The sequence below is a fragment of the Camelus bactrianus genome, chromosome 29 (assembly GCF_048773025.1).
Source record: "Camelus bactrianus isolate YW-2024 breed Bactrian camel chromosome 29, ASM4877302v1, whole genome shotgun sequence".
In the NCBI taxonomy this organism is placed as follows: domain Eukaryota; kingdom Metazoa; phylum Chordata; class Mammalia; order Artiodactyla; family Camelidae; genus Camelus; species Camelus bactrianus.
Window position 1 is genome coordinate 20578252 of NC_133567.1, and position 14364 is coordinate 20592615.

General features: G+C 35.0%; 1 long non-coding RNA gene across 22 annotated transcripts in view; it reads left to right on the forward strand.

The window, feature by feature from the left end:
* LOC105066475 (uncharacterized) overlaps positions 1–14364 on the forward strand; it is a 305515-nt gene that overhangs the window by 158475 nt on the left and 132676 nt on the right. For 17 of the 22 annotated variants that reach the window (XR_012503250.1, XR_012503251.1, XR_012503244.1 and 14 more), the window contains one exon: positions 13230–13273. This is a non-coding gene — a long non-coding RNA (uncharacterized LOC105066475). Of the gene's footprint in view, positions 1–8952; positions 9238–13229; positions 13274–14364 lie in introns of all 22 variants that reach the window. The other 5 variants (XR_012503246.1, XR_012503248.1, XR_012503252.1 and 2 more) reach the window with 1 other exon arrangement.

Genomic DNA, 14364 nt, shown 5'->3' on the forward strand with positions numbered 1-14364 from the left:
AGAAGCCTTTACAGGACTATGTTGCATTAATCTAATATTTTTGGAGGACTTACATGTAAACTTCATGGAAATACAAATAAATACAGTCCATACCCACCAGGAGCTTAAGAAGAGAAATAAGATCTAGTCATAAAAAGATGCATAAAATTAATTGATAGTTGTGCCAAAGCTGTTTTCAGCCTGTTCAGTGCTACATGCTAAATGGCTGATGTGGGTGTTTAAAGGTGGGGTGGCTCATTCTGTGCTGGTGTGGTCTGGAAAGTTTTATGGACATTCATTTTACTCTTTGAAGATTGTTTAACGTTAAGCGGTATTAGAACACCAAAGATGATTATCTTTACATCCATGAGGCAGACAGTAAATACCAAGGCACTTCAAGAGGAAGACATGATTCAGGGCTAGAGTCATCCAGAAATTCTTTATGGGGAATGTAAGATATGAGTTCGGTATCTCTCAAAATCTATGGCAAACATGATACTTAATAATGAAGTGTTAGAAACTTTCCTTTAAAATGAGAAATGAGACGAGTATGACCATTGTGACTGTTTCTATTAAACATGAGGCTAGTGATCCTCATAAACGTATTAAGGTAACAAAAAGCAATAAAGGATGGAGAATGTGAAAGCAATTTACAAAACAGCCAGGTTGCTGATCACTAATCTATAGTAGACACTTTTCAAAATGGATTTAATGAGATATAATTGACAAACTATACAATTCACCCTGTATTTGAAGTGTACAATTCAGTAGATTTTTTAATATTAATTTTAGTATACTCACAGTTGGACAACTATCATCATAATCTAATTTTAGATCATTTTCATCAATCAAAAACCATAGTTGGATATTTCTTGGTGGTAGAGCACGTGCTTAGCATGCACAGGGTCCTGGGTTCAATCCCTACTATCTCCACTTAAAAAAAAATAAAAAACACTGTATTGTTATTTTTTTTTTAAAACTGTATCCTCAAACACCCCCGTCTTAGGCCTCCACTGATATATTTGTCTCTAGAATTTGCCTAACATTGTTTCATATAAATGGAATCATACAATATGTGGTCTGTTGTGAGTGACTCCTTTCACTGGGGGTGATGTTTTTGAGCTTCATCCATGTTACCGTATAGATTGGCACTTCATTACACTTTGCTTTTTACTGACAGATAATATTCCACTAATAGATAAGCCAGATTTTACCTATTAATAAATACATATGTCCATTCATCAGTTAATGGACATGTGGGCAGTTTCCACATTTTGGTTATTATGAATAATGCTGGTGTATAAACATTCATGTACAAGTTTCTGTATAGATACACGTTTTTATTTCTCTTGGCCGGGAGGAATTGCTGGTTCGTACAGTAACTCTGTGTTTAACCATTTGAGGAACTGCCAGACCGTTTCCTGTACCTACCAGCCGTATGTGATGTTTCCAGTTTCTCTACATCCTCACCAAACACTTGCTTTTATCTGGCTTTTTGATCACAGCCAGTCTAGTAGGTGTAAAGCGGTGTCATGTGGTATTGATTTGCCTTCCTCTGATGGCTAATGGTGACTGCACATATATTCATGTGCTTATGTGCTATTTGTATACGATCTCTGGAGAAATGCCTGTTCAAATTCCTTGCCTATTTTTAACTAGGCTATTTATCTTTTTATTGTTGATTTGTGAGAGCTCTTTATATCTTTTGAGCAAGTTCCTTATCAGACATGTGATTTGCAAATATTTTCTCCTATCCTGTGGGTTGTACTTTTACTTTCTTGATGGTGTTCCTTAGAGAACAAAAGTTTAAAATTTTTATAAAGACCAATTTGTCTACTTTTTATTCTGTTGCTTGCATATCCAAGAATCCATAACCTAATCCAAAGCCACAAAGTTTTACTCTTATATTTTCTCCCAAGAAGTTTTGTTTTTTGGGTTTTTTTTGGTGTTTTACCTCTCACATTCAGTTTTATGATCCCTTTTGAGTTAATTTTTGTATATGGAAACCTGTGAATATGTTACCTGACCTGGCAGAAGTGATTAAGGTTATGAACCTTGAGGTTGGGGGAATATCTTGGATTGTCCAGGTGTGCCCAATCGTATCACACGAGTCCTTAAACTCAGATAATCTTTCTGGCTGTGTAATAAAGAGATGACCATGTGAGGTGGACTTGGCACTTCATTGCTGGTTCAGAGATGCCGTGTTCTATGTGCAAGCACTAGAGGGAGGCCCCCTAGGAGCTTGGTGTGCTCCCAGATGTTGGCAGCCAGAAGGACATAAGGTCTTCAGTCCTACAACTGCATGGAACTGAATCCTGCCAACATTAGAATAAGCAGGATACAGATTCTCCTGTAGAGCCTGCAGAAAGGAAGGCAGCCCCACGGACACCTCGATATTAGCCCCATAAAATCAGTATTAGTCTTCTGATAATAAATCATGAAAATAATAAATTCGTGTTGTTTTAAGCCACCAAATGTGCAATTACTGCAGCAAAGAAAATGAATACAAATTCCTATTCGGTTTTGTAATGGGATCTTCAAAGTTTAAGTCTTTCTTTTTCAATATGGGAAGAATAATCTTCTCTGTCCTCAGATTTGGGCACACTCACTTAATGTATAGTTTCATGCCATGAATTTCAGTCTTTCTTATTTGTATATTCTGTCCAAGTCTCATACTACTGATGGGCGACTTTGCAGAAATTTCTACTACATTCTTTAGGAATTCGTCTTATGATATATTGAAATAATTAAAAAAATAAGATTTATTTTTTGATGGGGTGTATGACACATTTCCTGGTTATCAGTTACAGTTTGCCTTTAGTTCATGTATATTCTGCATATTTGAATAACTTAAACTTGCACCATTTAATAAAAGAAAAATCAAAAGTTTGTGGTAAAGCCATGTAAATCAGAGCAAGATTGCAAATAAGAGTGATAACGTTGGTGTACACACTACTGAACTGTACTCTCTGTCAATCACAAGATCGTAGAGCTGAAAGTGACAATAATCTCTTAAGCCTCGAATGGAGAAGCTGACGCCAGAAAATGCACAATGTTAAATGACTTGGACAGGTTTATCTGATCTGTTTTGGTGGACCTTGTATTTAACTCCAGTATTATTTTTTCCAGCTGAAATCACCATCCACCAAGTATTTCATTCTTTAAGAAAGAGGGTAGAGGAGATATCTATTTATATCTATTTATATAAAATTTAGGTTTAAAGTGGATCCCATAAACCCAAGAGTTTAATGAAAGGGCAATATATTAAACTCTTGGGTTTATGGGATCCAATTTAAAGATAATTATAATGTATAATATAATAGTAAGTTTATTACTTTGTGGCTCAAAGTTTATTTTCTTTTATAAGGGCATGCAACTTTGAAAAACATGCTGAGATTGGTAAATGTTAATAATTGTTAAGATAAGTAGTAGGTGCAGTGTGTATTTGTTATACTATTTTCTCACACTTATGAGTGTTTGAAAATTTCCATAATTGAAAAAAAGGAACATTCTTTATTTCACAAGGTTAAACTCTCAGAGGCATGGCAAATTCCACGGAGTTTGAAATTTTGAAATTATCAAAAGGATATTGAACTTTGTTTGATTTTATCATGTCATATTCTTTGACATCTTTTTTTTGTTGTTGCTGTTTTTGGTTTGTGTGTGTGGGTGTGTGTTCTGCATGTCATTCAATCAAAGGCACAATATCAAGAAAGCTTTTCTACAAAAATGGGAAAACTGGGCATTTGAATTAGCTGATGGGAGAGGAACATAGAATGCATTAAAAAAGGGAAAGCTAGCGTGAATCTCAATTCAGTATATAAACTATATGCAGTTCTAGATATTTGTAGATGTAGATGGGTATGGCTGTTTAAATTCTGTTCTCTATTTTAAGTAACTTTCTCTTTTGTGTTTCTTTAAAGGAAAAAAATACTATAGTAACTTTAACAAAATTGATCAACTTTATTTTTGCATTTTAAAATGTCTTTAATATTATTTAAGATTATAAATGTGAGGTTAGCTAAGTTACACTTCTGCAAATTTGAGGGAAATTAGTGGACTAGTGGAAGAGTATTTTGCAATTTAATGGCATTATCATTCGTGACCTCCTTTTCTTCAGCTGGATAGACCTAGGATAGCAGACTGCAGTGCAGATATGATTTTTATATTTGCTAACAAGTCAGTGAAGGGTTCCAACTCCCACTGCTTCTGTTTTTGGTGCTTCTTTACCATTGTGCCCCAGATCACTGTACTGTCAGGGTCAGGCAAAATTTTTCATCTCACCCTCAGATCTGTCACTTTCTAGTCCTCTAAAATGAAATTCCAAAGGCAATCCTATTTTAACTAGAATGAGAAACATACAGCTTAGGGCTACAATTTTACTTCCCCTCCACAACTGAAAAAATAGTGACTCATTAAAGTACCTGTTTTCTTCTAGATAGCTTTTCAATAATATACCCCGACAGAAATTCTAGACTCGTCTATCTGACATTAATGGGAAATACTGATTATCTCTTTTCCTACCCCTGATGTTCATGCCATTTATCTGTATATGTTGATTACGGGAGAGGTCTTGGCCTTGACTTTTATTCCATAGAATATTTTTTAAAAAGCCAGGGACAATGATTAGAATTAGAATCATGTCTCTGAAAAGCTTCTTCCACAACATAGTGGATCTCAGATCCAGTTTTTCTTGATCTGTGGAACAGAAGTTGGTTCTTAGTGATACCCTGATTTAGCCTGCTTCCTCAGGATCCTGGAATTATAGCTATGTGATTTATTTCTACATGTATGGGAGATAAGATCTGGCCTTTCACTGATACATTTTCTTACTTTAGACCAAGTTCTCCAATCATTTAGTCTTTAAATGCAACTAAAAATAGCCATGTTTACATATCATGTTTCAGACTATCACCAGATCATTTAAAATACAATCATTTAAAATGACTTTATTGAAAGGTCCAATATTCCATGATATTAACAATCTTACTCTTTTAGAAAGTGGCTAGCTAGGAACGTGGCTTCAAGTTACTTTCCTTCTGAAGACATTTGTTTATCAAAAAGATGATCTTCCATGTGCCAAGTTATGTGAGTACATTTTACTCTTTTGTTCAAAACAGCAGCCATTTTTCATTATTGAAAATTTATCTTTGGTTCTTAATTTAGATATGCATTCTTTGTATCATCGACTGTGTTCTCTTTTGTTTCCCTTTATTCAGAAAGCCATCCGTTCCTTCTTTGTATCTTGGTAGTTTCCCCAGCAACATGGTTTTGAGTTACCTGTGTTCTGTAGCCATAAAATTTATATGGATTCATGAAAGACCCAGAATTGCCAAAGTAATACTGAAGAAAAAGAATAAAGCTGGAGAAATAACTCTCCCAGACTTCAGGCAATGCTACAGAGCAACAGTAATCAAAATAGTGTGGTACTGGCACAAACACAGACATATGGATAAATGGAATAGAATGGAGAGCCCAGAAATAAGCCCACATACCTACAGTCAGTTAATCTTCGACAAAGGAGGCAAGAACATGCCACGGAGAAAAGACAGTCTCTTCAGCAGGTAGTAGTGGGAAAACTGGACAGCAGCATGTAAATCGATGAAGTTAGAACACTCCCTCACACCATGCACAAAAACAAACTCAAAATGGCTTAAGGACTTAAACATAAGACAAAACACTATAAATGTCCTAAAAGAAAAAAATAGGCAGAACATTCTCTGACATAAACCTTAGCAGTGTTCTCCTAGGGTAGTCTACCCAGGCAATAGAAATAAAAACAAAATAAACAAATGGGACCTAGTTAAACTTACAAGCTTTTGCACAGCAAAGGAAACTATAAACAAAACCAAAAGACAACACTTTGAATGGGAGAAAATATTTTCAAATAATGTGCCTGACAAGGACTTAATTTCCAGAATATACAAGTAGCTCGTATAACTCAATACAAAAAAACAAACAACCCAATTCAAAAATGGGCAGAAGAGTGGTATATGAGTGCTCTCATTGGAAGGATCTCATTCTCTCCAAGAGCTACAATTGTAATGTCCCAAAGACTTCTGGATCTATGCAGTCAATTCCATGCCTGCATTCTGAACTGCCCACTGTTCACTGCTACAGACATTTAAACTACAGTTATGAAGAGCTGAACTCATTAGTTTTCCTCCACACAAATCTTAATGAAAGACACCACCACTCATATGGTTGCTAATGTTTTGAGAAGACTGGGTATCATCCAAATGCCTTGTTCTCTATAAACAGCCTGCATGGTCAATCTATCACTGCATCTTTTGAACCCTACCTCCTTAATTGAATCTATTTCATTCCATTCCATCTTTTTAGGCCATCATTTACTCATTTTATTGCAACAGTTTCCAATTTAGTTAGCCACTTCTTGCACGGACACAAATGCAGGCACAGAATTACTTATATCATACCTAAAACTCCCATGACAGTTTTATCATGATTAAAAAAAAAGCTATCATGATAGGCATTCACATTCCTAAAACACAGAATGGCTCCCCTTGCCCTAAAATTAAAGTTCACACTCCTTACCATCAACTCCTATACCAGTTTCCTGTATAATTTTGTTCTAGCTGCCTATTCCAGCTTTATCTTTGTGTTCTTCCTCCCCAGCGTTCCCTGCTACAGCTCCCCTGTACCTCTTCCAGTTCCTAGGATAGCATATTCACTATTGTAATAGGGAAGAGCAAATCTGACTCCATATTAGATCAGTTCCTTTAGCTCTGACCCTGTGCTTTGTTTCCTGTGCTTAGTCATGCTGGTTCTGCACCTTTTGGAAAAGAATGTTGCTTGTAGCCCGAAATGTACAGGATAGGCCATTATCAAGCTTCTGACCTTTAAGCGTATAACACTGTTTCATTTATACGAAGATAAAAAGTTGCAGAACAGACAAAAACATTTGTCTTACTGGAGGCTTACAGAAACATCGTGACCTGACCTACACGGACAGCTGCAAGAACAAAGGATTCTGACACCAAGAGGTTTGCAACAACCAGCCACACCCACTCCCACTTGGTTAAGGTGATCCTCTAGGACATGACCCCCCCCCCATCTCCTTGGTCTGCTGGCTTTCCAAATAAAGTCATTATTCCTTGCCCCAACACCTTGTTTCATGATTTATTGTCCTGTCATGTGGTGAGCAGAATGTTTGGACTTGGTAACCCTATTTCAGAGATTTTTGTGCTGCCACTTTTGTTGTCTGATGCACTTCTCTCTCTACTCCATTTTTGTTATTCACTCTGTATTTGTTAGGGTTTTCCAGAGAAATAGAACCAATAGGAGATTATATATATATATATAATTTATTACAAGGAATTGGCTCACATGATCATGGAGGCTGAGAAGTCCCAAGATCTGCAGTCAGCAAGCTGGAGACCCAGGAGAACTGATGGTCTAAGTATCAGTCACAGTCTGAGTTCAAAGGTAGAGGATGAATGTCCTGGCTCAAAGACAGGCAGAGAGAATGAATTCTCCTCTACTCTATCCTTTGTTTCATTCAGGACTTCAGTGGACTAGATGAAGCCCAGCTACACTGGGGCAGCAATCTGCTTTATTCAGTCTACAGATTCAGATGTTAATCTCATCCAGAAACACCCTCACAGACACACCAAGAATAATGTTTAACCAAATATCTGGGAGCACTGTGGTCCAGTCAAGCTGACACACAAAAGTAACCATCACACCCTTCTAGTCTCATTCTGGACACCTTCTTTTCTCAAGAAAAATTTCTGTGACCCCAATTCCTGATGAGATTGTACTCTTATTTTCTTACCTGCTTCTAAAACAGCCTGTTCAGCCCCCCCATAGCACCTCCCACACTGCATCCTCATTGCCTGCTCACCTGCATCTTGCACAAGTCTTGCTCATCCTTACCTTTTGTAATTCCTAATTTAGGAGTTAGCAATTACACTTTGGCACTTAGAAGGTGTTCAATAAATATTCATTGAATGCATGAGCTATTCTATTAACCTTTAACTTGAATCCTTACTAACATTAAAACAATATAATTATTTTAGCTTGATTGCTTATATAAAACCAACATTTACTCCTGGCCAATTATGGCTGAATATATATATGTAACAATATTCAACATTCTGGTTTCATTAACTTTCCTCGGGGATTTATACACTAAACCTGCTCACTCTGTGGTTTAGATATTTCATGCTGATTAAAACTGTGGCTACCTTGTCAGAATTCTCTTTGTTGTTCGCCACCAGGGAAAAGGGCATTCAGTCGAGCTGTTTCAAATTAGAAAGCAGCCTATGAAAGGAACAGAGGCTTTGGAATAAAGCAAGGCTGGGTTAGGAGACTAGTCCTTGGTAATTTCATTCTGCCTTAGTTATTGACTTCTGTGTACTGAGAATCCAGAAAAGTACCTGGCACAAAATAGGTTCAAAATTGTTAGATAACTTTGATAAACTACAAAAATTATTTTAGTCGAGAGGCTTCTTGTTTAGTAAGTGACAGAAATTATATCCACTTCTAAAGATTTTTGAGACTATAGATGAATTAATGTACTCAAATTGAATACAGAGAATATGCAAAATGAAAGTCTCTAATATTTCTTATTTTCATAATATCAGAATATCTGTGAACATGTTTATAAGTGCAAAACATTGGCTCCATCCTGCAGCCTCCAATTATACACATTTTCTCCTTTATTTTTAAGCACTTACATGTGCCAGGTACTATCCTAAGTGCTTTACATACATCATTTCATGTCATTTCACGTTAATAAGGTATAAAAGATTCAACAACTTGCCCAAGTTCACACAGTTGCAAAGCCTAACCTGGCAACTGAGTTTATCTGATATCAAAACCCAATGATAACAACCTTCTTCAAGTTTAAAATACCTGGAATAAAGTCTGTGCCCATTAAAAATTAATTTCTCTTCCCTTTTTGTCCTGTAAGATCAGTGTTCTGCTCTTCTGTGTCCTTTGTATTTGCAGGAGCACAGAGGGTATGAGGTTTAGTGGAAGGCATTTCCACCAGAGCATGTGAAGATGTTTGCTCCAACTGCTCTTGGCTCCTTTCCAGCCATGTTGACCTCCTCTCCCACCCACCAGTGGTTGTTGATACCACCAGGGCAGAGTCGGAACACAACCATGGCAGCTGCAGACAAAGTCTTCCCTGGATGGATTTTGGTCAGACTGCACTGAAAATTTATAAGGGGAAGATACTGTCTTTCCTTCACCTTTGAGAAGGTCAGGAAAGACCCACCTGGCTACATCCAGGTAAAGGGAAAAAGCAAAGGTGTAACTTACATCTCTATACTCTTTGCTTCCCAGCAAAGATATCTAAATTGAGTCCCTAAATTAACTGTTATTCCTTAATCCCAGTACTAAATGATGTTCCTCCACCTGTATTTTGGAAGCTTTACCTTCTTTCCTCTTCTCAGATTTACTTCCACAATAATCTTCCTTCCATTCCATCTGTCACTGGTAGTTTTTCCTTCTTTGTTATTATTGTCCTTATTCTTCCTCTTTACCTTTGGGAATATTCTTTTTTCCTCTATAATAAAATTAACAACAAACATCCTGACTTGCTTTTGATTTTTCTTTGAGTTACCATTCTTTCTTTTTCCTTTTGATGAAAAAACTCTTAGACCATACGATAATCTTAATTTTTCTTCCATGATCTTCCAAATTATACACTTTAAAATTTGTTAAAAGAACTCTAATAAGATATTTTATTGAATTAAACCTGTAAATTGAGCTACAACTTTGTCAATTAACTGAATGATATAAATTGGTTTATTGATTTCATTGTTTTTAAAGTGATACTTCAGATATTCAAAAAAGCATTTACGATCAACCATACTCTATTTTATCCCTAAAGAATCAACTGAAGAATCAAAGGTATCCTCTGCAGTTAATAGGGACCATTTTTCTATATTGCAAACACTTAGCTCATTTTAAATGAGTATGCTTTTTCACTCAAGGTTTAATAAATTGATTTTTATAATAAATATATTCAGGTATAATAAGAAAATATCCTTAATGATAAATGTTAGTAATTAAAAACATTAAATATATGAGTAACCAATTGGTTTTGTTCTTAATTACTTGTTCTTAATTACTGTACATCACAGATGCACAGATATACAGACATACATTTTTTTTGGCCTACTTCAATCCATATAAAATTTAACAGTAGTTTGATTAATGTGATGAGGAAAATTATTCTATTTATAATTACTTATTTTTTTTGAAGAACTTTGAACATTTGGCTCCTACAAGTGGAGATTCACATTTTAAATATACAGTGTTATCTGAGAGTTCAGCAAAGCATTGATTGTTTTTTAGTCTTAAGTGGGAAAATTGTAGTTATTTAAATGTCACTGTTTTGCAAAGAATTTCCTCTCTCTCTTCTTTGTCTCTTTATCTGTCATTTGCAAAGGGCTTGCATAACATAGCTAGTAAGTATATTTTTTGAAGTGTTACTATTTTTAACTGATGCAATCCTTCATTTCATTGCCCCATATTTACATTAGAGATTAATATGTTTGCCTGAATGCTTGGCAGGTTAACATCTTTTTGTTTAGCTTTATGATTTTTATTTTAAGCACTAGAGAAGACTGTCATTGACAAAACTAAGCTAGTGTCAAGGATCTTATTTTTCAGAATTTTTGTGACATTAAAATTTTGGAAAAACATGCATGCATATAAATTGGATGATAAAGGTAGAAACTGAAGCTTCAATTACAAGTTACTCAGTGTATTTTTTTTCTTATACCTACTAAATGAGAACATTTAAGCAATCATTTCATGTTTTATAAAATAATTTATTGCTATTTTGAAAGCTACTTGCCGTGTTTATTCCAATTTTTAAGTCTTTTAAAAAATTAACCTAATTAAATTATTGAAGGTTAAAATTAAATTTCACTTCAATATTCTTTACCTAGGAATCCTAAGAGTGTCTAAGTGCTTAATTAACTCAGTTGTATAAGGGTTAACAGTCAGAAACATATCCAGGTCATCTAAGTCATACAAGTGTCAGATGGTTGCTAGGCAACAGATACCAGGTTTGGCTGATGCACATTTCTAGGCAAAACTTATAGTGTGAAAAGAAGAACAAATTACATGACACCTGCATTTTTGTTGTTACGCTTTTTGAAAATAAAGTTGTATTGGAGAGGGGAAAAAAGCCTTGACATTTATTATGCACATCGTCTTTCTTCTAAATGTCAGAACTATATTATTTGATAGTTAAGTGATAAGGGACAATAAATTAAAATGACAGATGACATTTTATTTCCTATGTGGTTTTAGATATGCCTTTTACCTAATACCGCCTTTGTATCTTGTCATCAAGTTAATTAATTTTCTAAATTCATTGTGATTGAAAGGAAGCTGCAAACCAAAATTAATTGAAATATAATTAATTTAAAGTATACACATTTCAGTGCCATTAAGGGCAAGAAATGAAAATTTGACTGTGTTTCATGATTCTAGCACAACACTAGAATATGTCAGCAGTGCTAGAAATAATATTGAAAGAGAGAACACATTTTAGAAATCTAAGGTGAAACTGGAATTCTTTGCAAATGACTTCCAACTACTATTATTACATATTACTTGATTTATTTTTATTTTCTATGTTCAGCGTAATGCTTGCCTCAGAGTTATAAAGGCCAGAGACGTAAGTTCTCCCTCTCTTTTTACTCTCCTTAATAATTGATGCATAAGGAGTAGGTGAGAATTTTGATTTAGGTTAAAGATGGTTCATTGCACACAGACCCAAGAGGGAAAAACAGTATTATCTATTAGGCATCTAGGAAACAAAAATAAATTGTTTGGTCATTAGTTTTCAAGCATACTATATATCTGCTTGAAATATATGTGTATATATGTATATGTAGTATTTATATATACACACACATACATACATATATATATTTTTTTAATTACTCTGAGTTGGCCGGTGTGGATGTGGCACTTCCACAAGTTCCCTGAGTCACCAGCACCAGGGCAAAGGCTCTGATAGGTCAAACTAGGACCAAAGAGAAATTCAGCGATGACGTCTTCCTCTGTCTTCTCCATCCCCTAGCTTTGGCCCTTCCCTCACTATATACTATTTAAAACAAAAATTTCAGAGGTCTGATTTTTATTCCCCAAATGAGGAATTGTGGCAAAAATCCTTAAAAAAAAACCTTGAGTTTTTCATCGGGAAAATTTAATTCAAAATTTAGCAAAACTAATACTTTCTTTTGTGTAAATTGAATGCAATCTTTCACCAATTATGAGGTTTCTCAGTGAATTTCCAGTTCAAAGGATTAGAGGCAAATCATATAAGATATATATTCAAATTCAACATTTTTACAAAAGAAAATTTTAATCTGGAATTATGATTCTGGTGCCTTTCTCTGATTTCTAATATTAGGCAGTAGAATTTAAGAGAACTTATTTGAAATAAAGTACGTGAGGTAGATGAATCCAGTGGACGTGTAGGGTGACAAAGATTTAACAAGTCAACCAAGAAATACCAGTTTTTTTCCTAATTCAAACCAAACTTTCTGTTTGTATAAAACTGAATTATGTATTTTGTTCACAGAGTAGACACCTGCTCAAGTTATTACAGACTTAAAAAAGTGAGGCCAAGATTTATCTTACCCCTTGGAGAATCATCCAAAGAACATGTCTTTATATTCTTGATGTATAAAGTGATAATTCCAGACCCTATGAGAAATCCTTGCAATACCATGTAACAAAAAATAATCGTAAAGTAAAAAATACTTGAAATTATGAAGCATTAAGTTCCTTATGAGGATGTCTAACAAAAAGAGAAATGTCGTTATGCTCAATATGTATTCTCTATATAGCAGCTTTTAAAAATATGTAACCTTGTTCAAGAGCAAACTGTCAGCCTAATACTTTCTAAAATAAAGAACATACTCAAATAAACATCGTTACCAGGTTTCAGAAATGTTTCAACATGTTATGAAATAAGCACATTTAGAAAATCAGGGCTGTTACCATTTGAGGGCTAGATTGCTCAAAAGGTGATGCTGTTTTCAAAGTTCTGTCTCTTAAGATAATTATGCTCAATTTTCTTTTTCTTTCTGACATCCAGAAATAGAGGCATGTCTGTTTGAAAAGAGTTTTATTTAAAAGGCAAAAGAAAGCCCTTTAAAGAATTAGGATAGATGCTTGATGCTTTTATATGAATTTCTGGGGATATTTTGGAAACTAGTTGTGGTTAATTCACCTTTGTTCATTTCTTCTAGATATCTTCCACGCTGAAAGGCATGTGGAATCAATGGAACCAGAGGTACAGAAGAAAATCTAGCTGTTTAAATCCCACCTCCCTTAAATTGCTATTTAAAATGCTATCTGTCTTTTAATAAGGAGGTTTTTTATTAGGATTGGAGATGCTTACAACTTCCATTGAGTTGTTAAATCTCCAATTACTTTTTTCATTCCATACCCCTTTTAATAGATTTTCTCTATGGAATTTCATGAACATTCTAAGAATTGATGATGAAAGACTCTTTAGTCCTGAAGTATATAGCAAAATGGTAAATTTTTGTTAGGTCAATTATATCATGATATTCTTTTCAGTTACTTCATCAAGCACATTCTGGTGGAGCTATACTAGGGTCTTCCTTTTGAGATGTACTTTATTTTCCCTCTACCAATGGACATAATCTACTAGAAACTGTCAGCATACCTCTATGCAATAGCAAACCATCCCATTTATACAGAAGAGATTCCAGATTTCCAAACGTGGCTTGGAATATTTGAATGTGCATCCCTGAATTACTGAAAGAGACTGATCCAAACCGGTAGCTTGCCCAGCCATGAGTAGGTGAATAGAAAAAAATATATAGAAGATGAAAAAAATTAAGAAAGTCTTCATGATACCATTAGTTTGCCATATAGTACCCTGGGGATTAACTGGATTATATTATAACTGCATTAGAAAATAAGTAAGAAATCATATATGTCAGAAAGGCCTTTGTCAAACCAGGAATCTCAGGATGCTTGCTTACTTAGAAAAGGAACTGCATCTATGGATTGGAGAAGAAAAAAAAAACAAAAACAGAGAGAGAAGAAGGGGACCAACATTTCTGAAATGCCTGCCACTTGGTAGTTACCATGCTAAGTGCCTATTCTCTCATTTAACATTCATAACCCAGTAAGGCAGGGAGTGTCCTCTCCAATGGAAAGATGAGGGGGGAAAAAAAAAGAAACTTCAAGAAGTTACATAATTTGCAAAATGCCTTAAACTGGTAGCCAACAGAAAAGGCATTAGAACTCAGGCATGTCTGCCTGCTAGGCCCACGTTCATAGTGGCTGCTGAACCTGCAGTGAGCAGAGGTGGCAGTCCCTGTAGCAAAAGGTTCATCATAATGTCCCTCA